The following is a 17,798-nucleotide window of genomic DNA, read 5'->3' as shown; positions in this document are numbered from 1 at the left end:
AAAAGAACAAAGTAGAAGGCCTCACATTACCTGATCTCAGAACCTATTACAGAGCCATGGTAGTCAAAACAGCCTGGTACTGGTACAATAACAGACACATAGACCAATGGAACAGAACTGAGAACCCAGAGGTAAATCCATCCACCTATGGTCAGCTGACCTTTGACAAAGGACCAAAGTCCATTAAATGGGGAAAACCCAAACCCATTGCCTCTGAGTCGATTCAAACTCATAGTGATTCTATAAGACAGAGTGGAACTGGCCCATAGGGTTTCCACGGAGCGGCTGGTGGATTCAAACTGCTGACCTTTTGGTTAGCAGCGGTAACTCTTAACCACTGTGCCACCAGGGCTCCTAAATGGGGAAAAGACAGTCTTTTCAACAAATGGTGCTAGTAAAAGTGGATGTCCATCTGTAAAAAAATGAAACAGGATCCATTAACTCAAAATGGATCAAAGACCTAAATACAAAATCTAAAACAATAAAGATCGTGAAATAAAAAATAGGGACAATGCTAGGGGCTCTAATACATGGCATAAATTCAATATGAACCATAATTAATAATTCACAAACACCAGAAGATAAACCAAATAATTGGGAGTTCCTAAAAATTAAATACTTATGCTCATCAAAAGACTTCACCAAAAGAGTAAAAACAGAAACTACAGATCGGGAAAAAATTTTTGGCTACAACATATCCGACAAGGGTCTAATCTCTACTTCAACACTTCAGTAACAAACAGACAAATATTCCAATTAAAAAATGCTAAGTAACTAATATTCTAGTGTAATTAAATAAATTTACATCTGTGAAAGTGCTACAAAGGAGTAGAGAGTGTCACGGGAGCGTAGAACAGAGAATCTGGCCTAGTCTGGAAGACCAGGGAAGGCTTCCCTAAGCCAGTAGTATTTCAGCTAGGTTTCCTGAGTGAGGGAGCCTCACCACAGACCTGTCAGGTAGATATGATCACACTCATTTTACAGGTGAACAAACAGGAGAATGTAATTACCTCTGGAGAAGTTCAGGTCTCTTAATTTTTTAGTGCAGCTATAACAAAAATACGAAAAGTGGGTGGCTCTGATGAACAGAAATTTATTTTCCAACAGTTTAGGAGGTTAGAATTCTGAATTCAAGGCACTGGCTCTCGTGTAAGGCTCTCTCTCTCTCTGTCGTCTCTGCCTTTTTTCAGCTTCTGTTCCTTGACTCCTTGGAAATCTCCATGTGGCATCAATCTTCCCCAGTTTGTCCTTGCTTGCTTCTGTGGCTAAACTGCAACTTTTGTATCTCAAAAGTGATTGGCTTAAGACACGTCCTCCACTGATATAACCTCATTAACATAACAAAGAAAACCCTATTCCCACTAGAATTTACAATGCATTTTAAGGGAGGGACACAATTCAATCCATAACATGGGGCACTGGGGCATCGAAGGGGTATCAAGACACTTTATTTAGCCTTATCTCTAATGGTTTACTTTTCTTAAGAAGAATATTTTTGTGTATTATCTGAGTAATTTTAAATTCATTTTTACATCATTTCAAATAATTTGCCCAAGATCACCCAGCAAATAAGTGCCAGCACTAGGATTCTGATTCAAGCTGTTAGACCCCAATGCTCTTAACCAATATCCTATGGAGAACATCCAAATTTCCAGTAATAGGGAAATGCTTAGGTAAATCATAGTAAAAAGAATATGAAATGAGGTCTTTTAATTCAGGTGTCTAGGGCTCAAATGCTTTTGATGAGTAGAGCAAATCTCTAACAGATCTACTAGCATTTGTGACTTAAATACTGCTGACAGGCAAAGATGCTCAGTACCCTTCCTCCTTCACATTTATGTGCATCCGTTGTTCTACATGGAGTTCCTGGGGAGTGCAAACAGTCAACAAGCTCCGCTGCTACTTGAAAGGTTGGATGTTCAAGTTCACCCAGAGGTACCTCGGAAAAAAGTCCTGGTGATCTACTTCTGAAAAATCGGCCATTGAAAACTCTATGGGGCACAGTTCTACTCTGACACACATGGGGTCGCCATGAGTCAGAGTCAACTGGAGATGACTATTTTTTGGTTTATTGTTCTACATAAAAGCTGCGACATTTCTGTGGCTACAGGTACTGTAACTTGTGTGTGCTTCTCTGTAGGAGACAAGGACTGAGAAAAGATACATCAGTTACACAAACAAACCAAAAAATACCAAGAGCAAGACATGATTCCTCAGCCTTTAATGGCAGAAATCACCTTTTTGCTAAACATACCCCCCCACTCCACACCCCGCCCCCAACACACACAACATTTTATCCAGCTCCTTATTGGCAACAAAGTGGGAATCTATGATAATCTGGCAAATATGAAAGGGTGATAGGCCTAATTTGTCACAATGCAGCCATTGGTGTTTTTCTGCCTTGGAAATTGAGAGAACATAGGTCAGAATTCTTTGTTGCAAGCGAAAACAAGACAAAATAAAGTTAATCAAGCATAAGAGGAATTTGTTAGGAGGCTATTAAGCAGCTCTCTTAATCTCCAGAGGCCCAGAAGTTGGAAACTCCATCCTAAATCCTGCTGCAAAACTGTCCCACAAATTAGCCTGCACCCCTGGGCACAGGTACTTCTGCTTGCAGTGCCAACACCAACACCCCATGCAGTATCTGCTGCAGCTAAAGCCCAGGGCACCGCTGTTCCAGGCAACAGGCAGCAGCTCTCTCACCACTCCCACTACTCTCCATAGAAGGATTCCGCACAGTTCTCCTTCTTCATGTAACTAACTTCTGATTCACATTATGAGGCAGAGAAAAACCCATACCTGTTGCCTTTGAGTTGATTCTGACTTATAGCAATCCTACAGGACAGAGTAGAACTGTCCCATAGCGTTTCCAAGGAGTGGCTGGTGGGTTCGAACTGCTGATCTTTTGGTTAGCAGCCGTAGCTCTTAACCACTGTGCCACCAGATAGATACCTCTAATTGTCTGACATGTGCCCATGTTCCAGCCACAAATGAGGGTGGGGCATTTTTCACTTATATAGTGTGAGATGGGCTCCATCTTATAAGGTAAGGGATCCCTCAAGGGGTTCAGATACTGAGAAATCAAACAGAATGACAAATATTAACCTAAGAGTACCTTGGTGGAGATGAAGGGAACCCAAAATGTCTTTCTCTGCCCCTATTTTCTTTTCTGAAACAAGTGACTAAAAAAAACATGGAAGTAAACAATGCGTGCGACAGACCCATTCTATAAGCTTCTCAACAACTTCATTTTCAGCCAAGAGCAAATCGGTATTTTATTTAAAGAAAACAAACCTTCCTATAGGCTATAGGAGAAAATGGATATAAAAAGATCCTGAGATGGATTTCAAAAATGCGCCCTTAGGCACCAAAGCCGTAGCTGCAGTTGTCACAGAACCATAGTGGGCTGACATTTCTCCTTGGCAGCCTCTGCTGCCCTCTGCCCTGAAACAGAACCAGTGACTGTAGATCTCAGGTCTCCCCACAACCTTCTCTCTTTTGTTGTAAATAAGTAGCATGTGGCTGTTGTAGTTATTTCTTGCCTGCAGACGCTCTGCCCTCTCTCACCCTAACCACCATGGCTCTGCAGACCCCAGTGGGGACCAGTAATCCCAGCGGGCTGCCTTCACAGATTTGCTCTAGTCATTTACCCTGTTTCAACTCAGAGCTGATATCTAGTTCAAACTCTCTTGGTTGGGCATATGAAACCAGCTTAAGCAAAAAACAAGACAATACCAGTTGCCATGGAGTCAATTCTGACTCATGGCAACCCCATGTGTTGCAGAGCAGAGCTGCTCCAAAAGGTTTTCAAGGCTGTGACCTGTCAGAAGCAGATCCCAGGCCTGTCTTCTGAGATGCCTCTGAATGGATTCAAACCTCTAACCTTTCAGCTAATAATTAAGCACTTAACCATTTGCGCCATCCAGGGACTCTAAAATAAGTAGCATAACAAGTAGAGTAGCAAGACATGATGGCACCGTGTCATTATTTAACATTGATTAAACACACTATTTTAGTCACTAAAATCTTCAGTAGTACCATTATATTTCCTAGTTCATGGGTTGTGAAAATAACTACGTGAAAACTATTTTTAATTAATTTTTCCACCCAGGGCTTAGATATAGAATCCCAGGAGTGGGAATAATAGAGCTAGCTCTATAAAAGTGGCACTTTTAATGTTTCAGTAAAAATTTTGCTATTGACTTTTCCTACAAAATTACATTTTGTTTGTAATTATAGTAGCTTACAATGAAGGAACCCTGGTGGTGCAGAGGATAAGAGCTCAGCTGCTAACCAAAAGGTTGGCAGTTGGAGTCCACCAGCCGCTCCTTAGAAACCCTGTGGGGCAGTTTACTCTGTCCTACAGGGTCACTATGAGTCAGAATCTGCTTGAGGGCAACGGGTTTGTTTTTTTTTGTTTGGTTTATGATGAAGGAGCCCTGGTGGTGCAGTGGTTAAAGCGCTTGACTGCTAACCAAAAGGTCGGCAGTTAGAGTCCACTGGCCAATCTGCGGGAGAAAGATGTGGCAATTTCCTTCGGTAAACATTTACAGCCTCAAACCTTACGGGGCAGTTCTACTATGTCCTATAGGGTTGCTATGAGTTGGAATCAATCAATGGCAGTGGGTTTGGTTTCGGTGAGCTTATGATGACATCTAGTGGCTAATGGAGATATTGTGAAAAGTCTGATTTGATTAATCAATTTTCGATTTTATTTTTCATAAATACGATCATAATGTTTCCTTCTATGGAACTGTAACCCTACGAATGCCGGTAAATTTCCGTTAGTCCTTAAACTAGCCCAAGCCAGAGTTGGTCTGCACCGCATGCGCAGAAGGGCCAGCTGTGACCACTAATTGACTTCAACAGGGGACGCAGCAACAGGTAGAATAAATCAGAAGGAAAATTATCACCCAGACCCTATTCTGAAGCAAGAGGTCCGACAAGAATCACGTCACCTCCTGTTACCCGGCCGCCTTCTAGAATTTTGCATCCCCAGTACGTCCGCAGGGCTGCCATCTTGCTGCCCAAATCACATATAAGTCCTGCTTCCCCAAAGGTTGGTGAGCCGGATCCGAGGAACTTCGTCCCGGCCCCGAGGAACTTCCTCCTGGCCCCCTGCTCTGCGCATTGCAATAAAGCTACTTTCTCTTTCTCAAAGACTGGTGTCCAGAAAATTGGCAAGTCTGAGTGTGCCGGACAAGGACCCACTTTTCCGTGTTCAGTAACAGATTGTGGCACATTAAATTTCCCTTCACCATCGCAATGATAGAAATGCTCAGAAGAAAAATCTGTAAATCGAGAAAGACCACCTCTTAAAAATTCTACTTAAATAAATCTTAACATATTAGCTCACCAAACATAAACTGTTAAAAAAAAAAAAAAAAGGTTGAAAACAAAATTATGCAAGTTCAAAATGCATGCATGCATTGTAGTCAGTGAACCCCAGCGTAAGGGTGTGGGAATATGAGGCGGAATCATAGAAAATAAAAGCTACTGATATAGAAGTCACAGATTTATAGTCCTAGCTGTGGTGCTAATTAGCTACATGGTACTGAGTAATTGTTTAACCTCTCTGTGCCTCAATTCTATCATTAGTAAAATACGGTTAGAATTTAGATGACTTTTGACAGACCATAGAAATTGCTGTCACACGGCCTTCCTCACGTAGGCACTTGTTCCTAACACAACAGAAGTCAAACACTGAGGTGCTCCATCCTGAATTTAGGATTGAAGTTTTAATATATACCAACTTTTCTGGCAGATGAATTCTCTTTTAAGTCATAAATTCATAACCTCTCCCTAAAACTGGATCCATTTTTAGTCTCACGCTTGAAGAAATATTTCATGATTATGTTAGCTGCTGAATATAGTGATATTAGCTTTGAATGTTTCCTCAAATCGCTTCACTAAAATGAAAAAAAAAGGATCATGAGTATCTTTTATTCAATATTTAATAAACAGACCTTTTTTTTTCACTTTATTTAAGAAGTTCATAGTGTTGTAAAACTCCATCAAGCCTTCCATAGTCTTCCACTTTCTAAATCTGAAAAGTCCTAGTCACGACAGTTTGAACTGATTTTATAGTTGTCCCTCCTCTCCTCACTAGATCACCCACCACTTTTCTCAACTTCTTTCTCTCCTGCTACTTTAGTTTTCATTCCCCCCTCCCTGTTTATCCTGAATTTTGTTTTATCTGTATTATCGTATGGATTGTCTAAGTAGATAATTCTACAATATGGTAATAACAATTTTATCTTTTCCTTTCCAATAATACCAAAAACCAAACCTGTTGCCGTCGAGTTGATTCTGACTCATAGTGACCCTATAGGACAGAATAGAACTGTCCCATAGGGTTCCCAAGGCCGTAATCTTTACAGAAGCAGACTGCCACATCTTTCTCCCCACGAGCAGCTGGTGGGTTCCAACCGCCAACCTACAGGTTAGCAACTGAGCATTTAAACACTGAGCCACCAGGGCTCCTATATCTATTCATGGGATGAAATATGTTAATAGATTTCATAAGATTAAAACTTCCCTACATTCTGAAACAAACCTAACTTAGTCCAAACGTATTCTTTTACTCAGTATTAGACTGAATTTGCTAATACTTTCAGGAATTTCACATATAAATTCATAAGTAAGACGAGCTTACAATTTTCTGGTGTTGTCTTTCTTTGGTTTTGATATAGAGGTTTTACTAGGCTAATAAAATGTGTTTAGGAGTACTCAATTTCTACTCTTTGGAAAAGTTTATGTCACATTAGGATTATCTGTTCCTTGAAGATTTAGTAAAACTCGCCTGTAAAATTATCTGGGGATGGATTTGTGTTTGTGAGTGTGGGTGAAAGGTGAGAGGGACATATGGATGTGTGGGAAGATAAAGATTTTCAACTTTTCATTCAATTTCTTTAATAGTTATAGATCTACTCAGATTTTCTATTCATTTTTGAGTTGTTGTTAGGTGCCATAGAGTTGGTTCCGATTCATAACAGAAACACTGCCCAGTTCTGTGACATCCTCATAATTGTTGCTATGTTTGAGCTCATTGTTGCAGACACTGTGTCAATCCATCTCCTTGAGGGTCTTCCTTTTTTTTGCTGACCCTCTACATTACCAAGCATGATGTCCCGGTATATTATATTTTTGTAGAAATTTAGTTTTTTCCTGAATTCACAATATTTTCCTATGATTGTATTTACTCTCTACTGAAATCTGTAGATTCGTAGCTATGTCCTTTTTCTATCCCTAATATTATTAAAAGGTCCCTGGGTGGCACAGGCAGTTTGCAATTGGCTGCTAACTAAAGGTTGCTGGTTCAAACCCATCCATCAGCACCATGAAGGAAAGCCCTGCTGATCTGCTTCCATAAAGATTACAGCCAAGAAAACCCGATGGATCAGTTCTACTCTGTAACACATGGGGTTGCCATGAGCAGGGATGAATTAATCAACAGGCAAGGTAAGCAAGGTGCTTACCTTGCTTACCAGAACACCTGTAGTGAACTATTTCACTTTTTTTCACCACATCAAAGATTCTGCTTCTAGGTATGGCTGGCATCTATTTCTCTCCCAACCTCACAGCACCTTCCCACAGAATCGAAGCCTCTTTTCAAATTTACAGTCCCTGACAGGGGCAGATGACCCAGTAAGCAAGGTAAGCACGGGCTTATTTGTGCTTACTTACTAATCTGAATACGTATGGTGAAAGGATACAACGCTGATGCACACCTTTCCTGACTTTAAAGCATGCAATATCCCCTTGTTCTGTTTGAACAAGTGCCTCTTGATCTATGTACAGGTTCCTCATGAACATAGTTAAGTGCTCTGGAATTCTCATTCTTCACAATGTTATCCATAATTTTTTATGATCCACACAGTCTAATGCCTTTGCATAGTCAATAAACTACAGGTAAACATCTTTCTGATATTCTCTGCTTTCAGCCAGTATCCATCTGACATCAGCAATCATATCCCTCATTCCACGTACTCTTCTGAATCCAGCTTGAATTTCTGGCAGTTCCCTGACGATATACTGCTGCAGCCACTTTTGAGTGATCTTCAGCAAAATTGTACTTGCGTGTGATATTAATGATATTATTCAATAATTTTTGCATTCAGTTGGATCACCTTTCTTTGGCATGGGCACAAATATGAATGAATCTCTTCCAGTCAGTTGGCCAGGTAGCTGTCTTCCAAATATCTTGGCATAGACGAGTGAGCACCTCCAGCGCTGCATCTATTTGTTGAAACATCTCAATTGATGTTCCATCAGTTCCTGGAGCCTTGTTTTTTGCCAATGCCTTCAGTGCAGCTTGGACTTCTTCCTTCAGTACCATCGATTCCTGATCATATGCTGCCTTTGGAAATGCTTGAACGTCGACCAATTCTTTTTGCTATAATGACTCTGTGTATTCCTTCCATCTTCCTTTGATGCTTCCTGCGTCATTTAATACTTTCCCCATAGAATCCTTCACTATTGCAACTCAAGGTTTGATGTTTTTCTTCAGTTCTTTCAGGTTGAGAAATGCTGAGCATGGTCTTCCTTTTTGTTTTCTATCTCCAGCTCTTTGCACATGTCATTATAATACTTTACTTTGTCTTCTCCAGCTGCCTTTTGAAATCTTCTGTTCGGTTCTTTTACTTCATCATTTCTTCCTTTTGCTTTAGCTACTCAACATTCAAGAGCAAGTTTCAGAGTCTCTTCTGACATCTATTTTGGTCTTTTCTTTCTTTCCTGTGTTTTTAATGACCTCTTGTTTTCTTCATGTATGATGTCCTTGATGTCATTCCACGACTTGTCTGGTCTTCGGTCATTAGTATTCAACGCGTCAAATCTATCCTTGAGATGGTCTCCAAATTCAGGTAGGATAAACCCAAGGTTGTACTTTGGCTCTCATGGACTTGTTCTAATTTTCTTAGTTTCAACTTGAACTTGCATATGAGAAATTGATGGTCTGTTCGACAGTCGGTCCCTGGCCTTGTTCTGATTGATGATATTGAGCTTTTTCATGGTCTCTTTCCACAGATGTAGTCGATTTGATTTCTGGGTATTCCATCTGGCAAGGTCCATGTGTACAGTCACCATTTATGCTGGTGAAAAAAGGTGTCTGTCAGTTTGTTGTACTGTGGGGGCTTGCGTGTTGCTTTGATGCTGGAAGCTATGCCACGGGTATTCAGATACCAGCAGGGTCACCCATGGTGGATAAGTTTCAGCTGAGCTTCCAGACTAAGACTAACTAGGAAGAAGGACCTGGCAGTCTACTTCTGAAAAGAATTAGCCAGTGAAAACCTTATGAATAGCAGCAGAACATTGATATAGTGCTGGAAGATGAGCCCCCCCCCGGTCAGAAGGCACTCAAAAGAGGACTGGGGAAGAGCTGCCTCCTCAAAGTAGAGTTGACCTTAATGACGTGGATGGAGTCTAGCTTTTGGGACCTCCATTTGCTGATATGGCATGACTCAAAATGAGAAGAAACAGCTGCAAACATCCATTAATAATCAGAACGTGGAATGTACGAAGTATGAATCCAGGAAAATTGGAAATCGTCAAAAATGAAATGGAACGCATAAACATAGATATCCCATTAGTGAGCTGAAATGGACTGGTATTGGCCATTTTGAATCAGACAATCATATGGTCTACTATGCCAGGAATGACTACCTGAAGAGGAATGGCATTGCATTCATTGTCAAAAAGAACATTTCAAGATCTATCCTGAAGTACAACTCTGTCAGTGATAGGATAATAACCATATGCCTACAAGGAACACCAGTTAATAACGACTGTTACTCAAATTTACGCACCAACCACTAAGGCCAAAGATGAAGAAATTGAAGATTTTTACCAGCTTCTGCAGTCTGAAATTGATCGAACATGCAATCAGGATGCACTGATAATTACTGGTGATTGGAATGCAAAAGTTGGGAACAAAGAAGAAGGATCGGTAGTTGTAAATTATGGCCTTGGTAATAGAAACGATGCTGGAGATCACATGATAGAATTTTGCAAGACCAGCGACTTCTTCATTGCAAATACCTTTTTTCTTCATATATGACTTAACAAAGTATAAAGTTAATTTTAAAAATTCCCACTTTCTTCCTACTACAAAGATATCAAGACATTTTAACTTTGATAAACGCCCCCCAGCCTCCTTGTTATTGACTGAAGCATTTTAAGTTTACTTTTTTTAATACCACTGAATTTATTATTATTACTATTTTATACAGTCAACTTGTGTAGATTTATCCACATATTTATCAGTTTCTTTTCTCAGCACTTCTTTCTGCATCTCAGTCTTCTTTTAAGTCTAATTTCCTTCTTCCTGAAGGGTTATCTATTTGAAGTTCTTTCAGTAAGGAGCTAATAGCCATAGATTTTTTAATTCTTAACAGGAAGGCCACATCAGTTTTCCTCCTTGTCGCTGTGATTGTCAGTTTCCTTTTTGCTTTTGGAACTTGAGAATTTTGTTTTCTTAATACTAAGAGTAGCCATGCATTTAAAAGGATTTTTAACAATTTTATTAAGCAAATCTAGTTGTTTGTGGTGGGAGAATTTTCAGGGTTACCTGGTTCAACAATTGCTAGAAATAGAGTCATTTTCAACTATAACTTGCTTAATATCTGTTGGAAAGACCACTGTACAAAAGAGTCTGGACAGAAATATGTATAGGATATTATTTTCCATCATAAGTAAAAATACTTTTCTCAAAATATGACCAGTATCACTAAACTTTTAATTATACTCAACCCCATCATCTTGTATATCCAGAGCTTCTTTTATCAATAAACTTGCTTAAGTGCCACAAATAAAAATTGTAGTCATAAAAATATGCAAAAAGTCATCAAGAAACCTTCACCGAAAACATGATAAAACATTATTTTTAAAAAAGTAATCAAGAATAGTAATATTTATTTATGTAATCCCAGTGGCTAGAATAGCACCTGATTTTGTTAAATAAATTAAGGTCAGGATGATCTGAAAACACTTTGTCTTTCTAAGCACTTTGTAAAGTACCTTCCAATTTATAAATAAAATATGTTATTAATATAAACTTTCATAGAAATTATTGAAACCTCAGTCCTTAGCAACTATGTCCATGAAAACTGAAATATTTAACTAGGGTAATAAGAATGAGAAAAACTGAATTGAAGATTTAAGAATTCAAAACTCACAACTCCCTAGTATAGCAATTATGAATCTCAGCTGAAAAATTCAAGTATGTAAAAAACTTTATTTTTCTAAAGTGAACTTATTTTCCATATCAATAAACTTAGACTTACTCTGAAATAAAATAATGAGACTTCTTACCGCAACATAACTTACGCCATGTGGTCCCAGGACTGTAGCATCTTGCTCTTTTCTCTAGCACTAAACCCATTGCTGTCGGGTCAATTTAGACTCATAGTGGCCCTACAGAACAGGGCAGAACTTCCCCATGGGGTTTCCAAGGAGCAGCTGGTGGATTCGAACTGCCAACCTTTTGGTTAGCAGCCAAACACTTAACCACTGCACCACCAGGGCTCCTCCCTAAAACTAACCAAGAAAATAATGCACATTTGTGTCATTCCCCCAGCTCCCAAGCTTTCCAGGATTTGGCCTGGGAAGAGAAGACACAGTCCCTGCTCTTCTCCTCAGAATGAAAGGTTCTTGCTGCTACTCAAACTTTCCTCTCCTTTAGTTCCAAGAATTTTTATTTAATCTGGGGACAGAGGAGGCAGAATTTCTACTTTTTTCCTCCAAATCTATATTTTATATCCTGACTAAAGCATTTGAACTTCCAAAGCCAAAAATTTGATTTTGATGTTGCTTTTGTTCTCTGTGAATAGGGTATCATCCTTTCCGGAAGCAAAGAAGGCTGCAGGCCTGCTGCCCAAAAGTAAGAAATTTCAAAAGAAAGGTGATTTACTTACTTGAAAGTAACAAAAGTTGATTTTAAAATATTAGCTTGAACCATACTGAAGCTAACATGAGTAAAAATATTAGCTTGCTACCATTTTTAATCGTTTACCATTGGCCTATATGAAGGCAATTTCATGTGGCTCAACTTAATATAAGTGTATAAATGTTATGAATCAGTTCATCTAGCCTTATGTATTTCTGTTTAACAAGGAAATAAAGGACCATTCTGAATCTATATTCCTCTGTAAAGGAGGAATATAATTCCCTTCATAATGCCATCCTAAGATTTTCAGGTTATAAGCTCTCCATTATCAATGAACTTTTATAATGTAAAACCATTTGGACAGGTTGTGAATACCTAGGAGGTGGTATAGTGCACTTTGCAGTGTAAGATTAAATACACTGGAGCCATATGGCCTGGGTTCTAACATATGATCCACTACTTGCTTGTTGTATGACCTCTCTGGCCTCACATTTCTTTTTCTTATCTAGAAAGTGGAAATAATAATAGCAGCTATCTCATAGTTATTATGAGAATTAAATGAGTTAATATTTGTAAGGCTCATAAAACAGCATTTGGCACATTCTATGTTACTTGAATATTAATTATTATTATTATAAGATAAAGCATGCCTACCTAGACACATGACATAGCAGTCTAAAAATAAATCAACTTCCTCTAAAAAGAAGACATCCATTTTCTTGGAAACAGAGTGCAATTTGACATAGAATAGCTTCCGCAAGTATTGAGCACACCTAGGGAGGAGACTGGAGCCCTCGTGGTACAGTGGTTAAGTGTTCAGCTGCTAACCAAAAGGTTGGCAGTTCAAATCCACCAGCCGCTCCTTGGAAATCCTATGGGGCAGTTCTACTCTGTCCTATTGGGTCACTATGAGTCGGAATCGACTTGACAGCAATGGGTTTGGGTTTTGGGAGGGAGAAGACTGGCCATATTCTGCACAGCTGACATTGCAGGGTGTGATATGACATTAGTAATTCCCAATACTAGCTTCCTGTTCTCACACAGAAAACCAGGATAACTTTCAATATGATGTATATTAAATGTGTTCCTCCAACTCAGAAAAACTTTGTCAACATGTCTAAAACTTAAGATCAAGATCAACTACGACTCAGATTGACATAAAATTATCCTGATAAATATTTAATTCCTCATTAGAAAGTAAGAACTGGGGGGAGTATCACATTACTCACTCAAACATTTTCATCTAAATGAACTGAGCATTTCAGGTGAAATGTCATGGTTTCTAATTTATTTGACTAATTTCTTCATCTCTCCACATGAATAGCTCTTGTTTTTTTTTTTTTTTTAGGTCTATACCTGTGGTTAGTAGGCTACAGGATCTGATATTTAATTTAATCGTTTAGTTCTGAAAGAACAATGTTAATATCACTTTACCAACTTGTTTGTCAGATTTTTTGGAGCAGGAAACATGATTTACTCTTTTAAAATATGTATTCCCCATAATCACTAACTCATAGAAATCAGTCAACAATAATTTATTGTAAAATGTCCAGAAAAGGCAAAACTTTAGGGACAGAAAGTAGACTAGTGGTTGCCTGGGGTTGGGAAGTGACTGTAAATTGGCAGGTTGAATCCTTTGAGGGGGACGGATGTGCTCTAAAAATGAGATTGTGCTGACGATCGTACAACTCTGTAAATGTACTAAAAATCATTCAATTGTACAGTCAAAATGGGTGAATTTTATGATATGTAAATGATTCCTCAGTAAGTCTGTTTAAAATAATAATAATTTGTTGATCATTTAATAAAAATATATCTCTGTACTATTTGTATTTTCAAAGGTAGCAACATGAAGCTGCAGACGTACCAGAGGGATGGGGAAGCTCAGTGTTATAAAAGGAGCTGTTGCATAGCACAGTTGATTAACATCTTTAACATCCATCCCATTTTCTTTCTATTAGCAAAGGTATCTCTGACCATCCTCGACTTGATTATGTTTTACAATCTTCATCTAAGGAAAAGCTAGCTGATCCCACAAGACTGATTACCTAATATTCAGACAGCATCCACTACATTTTACATTCAGGATACTGCTATTTGAGAAGCAATTATTTACTGTGACAAATCTTAAATGGGAAATGAAGCAAAATTTAACTACAAAAACATTTTCAGGGCCAGAGTCATATGTGCACTGCAAGAGGGAAACACAAACTTCCCTTTAGAGCGGTTTTAATTACTCAGAGTTGCTGACGTAACAGTATAAGCCAACACAAATCCTGCCTGACTCCTCTTGCCAATGCTTATGCATATTACGGCAGTACACTCTACTGTTTAGAGAAGAATCCTTTCTTTCACTTTCCAGACTTTGTGAATTCTATACTCAAAGCATTCTGACTCCCCACGAGAACTGAGTCACTGAAGGGAAGCCTACGTTAACTGAGGCAGTTTCCTACGTGTCTCGGAAAGCTTTTTTAGATCCCTTCTTGGAACAAATCTTTAAGGGCCAAATCAGCACAATATAAAAACTCCAGGCTCGTGGACTACTGGTCACTCATATGTGAAGTCCTTACTATTCCCTAAGCAAGGCACAAAGTCCCACATTATCTTTTCAATATTATCTTGTTTAATTATTCCTTAATTGCTTTCTCTAGCCCACTGTTACTAGCCATACCAATACTCACTCTGTGCTTATTTCTACCAAGGAGTCTTGGCTATTCTTAAGGGCAGAGACCATGTCTTTATTCACCTTCAAATGTCTAGTACATGAAACTGCTAAATCCTGCGCATTTTTCTAAAGCCATCTCAATGCTACTCCTTCCATAATGTATTTCTGCTATCACAAGAAAGATACAATCTTACTCCTTTATATACTCTACAGATGGTATTAATCTCACTACATTTAACGTTCCCTTTTATTATAAAATTATTTGATTTTCTTTCTTATTCTTCATTATACTACAAGCTTGTGAAAATAAGAGGTAAATGATACTCATTTTGTGTTCCACATTTCTACCCCCAATATCTAATCTCACCCAGTATCATTCTCTGAATTAAAAAGTTCTCAATAATATCAGTTGAATCGAATAGTAATAGTTATGTCATCCTTACCTATAATTAGAATATCCAAATATAATATCAATTCAAATGGTAAGAACAACGAACAAGCATGCCTTATCTGGTTTGGTTGTCTAATGAGCAAGAAATACTTGCACTCAATGAAAATAACTTTTCTGTGAAAACTTTGAAGGGCATACATCCCTTTGCCAATGCCCCTTTGCCAATGTAGGTACAAGCCTCCTCATCTCTCATGTTTTCTAAGTTTCCTTCAGTATGTGGGGTGATTTTTATACTCTACATTCTGATATACAAAGCAGTGTGGTACAGTGGAGTGTGTACTTTGCAGTCACTTACGCCCAGTTCCAAATTACATAATCAGCTGGAGGACCTCAAGCTCGCTGCTTACTGTATCTGAGTTTCAGCTTCTTATCCCACATGGTTATTGGGAGGATTACATGGGAAAACGTATTTAAGGCACTCTTCTAAATGCCTGGGACATTGCTGTTGTTGTTGTGTGCCACTGAGTCAATTCCAAATCATAGCGACCCTATATGACAAGGTAGAACTGCCCCACATGGTTTCCTCAGCTCTGTGGGAGAAAAGACCTGGTGATCTGCTCCCATAAAGATTACAGCCTGGGATATTAAAAAAACAAACCCCTTGTGATTGAGTCAATTCTGACTCACAGAGGCCCTATAGGACAGAGTAGAACTGCCCCATAGGGTTTCCAAGGAGTGGGTGGTGGATTCAAACCACCGACCTTTCAGTTAGCAGCCAAATGCTTAACCACTGTGCCACCAGGGCCCCAAAAAAATGTAATTCCAACTCAAATTAAACAAATATTTATCAAAGGCCTGTTGAGGCACATGCAATAATTTGTTCTGAGGACTCAGTGATGAGCAAGACAGACACAAGTCCTAGTCTCAAAGAGCTTAGAGTCTAGTGAAGGACACGGACAATTGAACATGCAAACCAAGTGCCTTATGATGAACACAGCAATGCAGAAGTAAGTACCAAGGGCTCTTAGGGCACAAATAAGGTGATCTGAAGAGATTTTTCACTCTTCCAGTATCTTCAAATTTTAGTGAAAACTTAGTACCTGAAAATTATGGTTATTATTAACAATAAAATCTATTTGATGGTACAGTGCTAGGGGCACAATGCAAGGTGTTATATGACCACATCACAGAATTATCATGCCTTCTAGGACACGGTGCATCCTAAAATTCACAAGTAGGGCATCATGGAGAAACGTGAATAAAATCGACGCACAAATATCTGTCCTTCAGATATACAGAAGAACCTCAAGATTTAAAAAAAAAAAAATTAATCCACATGTCTTATATTTGCATATTTTCCTATTTTGGGTAATAATTTAAAACTCAATGTGAAGAGACAGGGACTGATTAGTGGTTGCTGCAAAACAGATGCCCTTCTAAAGCCTGTTTTCTTTATTTTCTAAAATAGCATGCTAGTTTTAGAAGGCAAAATAATAAAAGACATACAGAGTTGTGAATGGAAAAGTTTCAAAGCTCACAAGGCCAATCTCTCATTATAAGTGGCCCCTGGGGAGCAATGAGAAACTGACATGCCACTTGTCAAACAGGAACTTGTGTGCTATTTTACACACTGCTTTGCTTACAGCAACCTTAGCAAACCCAGTATGTCATGGGGGTGGAGGTGAAGGCAACACGAGCTTAGGTAAATGAAGGATAAGGGCCTCACTGTTTAACCTGAATGACAGCAGTGACAAAGGGCCTTGAGTTCACTCCTAGGGGCAGTGCCCTTCTGTCTCTGCACAGGGTTGACAGAGTGCTGCAAGATGGAGGGCACAGCACGTCTACAACCTCTTCCCCACACTGGCATCTACTGTTGTTGTTGTTGTGTGCCGTCGAGTCCATTCTAACTCATAGCAACACCATATGACAGAGTACAACTGCCCCATAGGGTTTCCTAGGCTGTCATCTTTACAGGAGCACATTGCCAGCTCATTTGTCCCGCAGAGCCACTGGTGGATTTGAACTGCCGACCTTGTGGTTAGCAGCCAGGGCATCTATTATACTCCCCTCAATTCTGCTTTGCTCCTCTTTGCTTAAATTCTCAAAGTTTTGGGCAAGTGCATCCTGAAAAAAGACTTTTTTTCCTGTAGATTTTCTTCCATTTCTAGTCAGCTCTAGTTGATTTCTAATACTGCCTTTTCTTATGCTGTCTTTGCTTGACTATGTCTTCCAGATGGTTGCAAATATACACAACTCACCTGGTAGCTTGCATTCATTCCCATTTTTCTCTCCTGGATTCTTTGTATGAGTGAATATACTCTCCAACTGAGAGATGGGACCATGAGGAGTAAATGAAGTCTTCTAGGTCGCCAACTAGAAAAAATAATAAAATAAAATAAAACTGATTAATTTATTTAAATATCACAAAGAAAAATGTCTTAGTCCATTTTCCTCAGCTTATTCACCTCTATAATATCTACATATATCGTTATAAATTACCTGTGAGGTATCAACATAGGACCAGCTATAATCAGGTTTATAATGACTGCATATAACAAAATACTAGATGTTACTAGATAAATATCCTTGTAATTAGTACTTCAGTTCTTGCTCAGCCCTGAAGGATAAAACTGAAGAACTCCCACTAAATGCACTGGGGTCTGCTCAGAGATAAATAGCTGTCAAAACTTCACCAGGCTGAAGAAGCCCTGAAGTCTATCTAATTAAAAGTGATGTGATATTGAGGAAGTTATTTAACTTCTTGAGTCTCAATTTCCTCCTCTGAAAAGTGAAGATAAGAACACCTACCTTTCAAGTTTATTGAAAGGATTAGGTAATTTCCTAGTTTGCTGTGCCCA

General features: G+C 38.9%; 1 long non-coding RNA gene across 1 annotated transcript in view; it reads right to left on the bottom strand.

The window, feature by feature from the left end:
- LOC111821661 (uncharacterized) overlaps nt 1-17,312 on the bottom strand; it is a 110,443-nt gene extending 93,131 nt beyond the window's left edge. Inside the window, exon 1 of the long non-coding RNA XR_002825004.1 lies at nt 17,199-17,312. This is a non-coding gene — a long non-coding RNA (uncharacterized LOC111821661). The remainder of the gene's footprint in view (nt 1-17,198) is intronic.
- Nucleotides 17,313-17,798: the final 486 nt, after the last annotated feature.

The sequence above is a fragment of the Trichechus manatus genome, unplaced genomic scaffold (assembly GCF_000243295.1).
Source record: "Trichechus manatus latirostris isolate Lorelei unplaced genomic scaffold, TriManLat1.0 scaffold00095, whole genome shotgun sequence".
Classification (NCBI taxonomy): Eukaryota; Metazoa; Chordata; class Mammalia; order Sirenia; family Trichechidae; genus Trichechus; species Trichechus manatus.
Note: the sequence above shows the minus strand (reverse complement) of the source record. Positions and strands in the feature narration are given on the sequence as shown.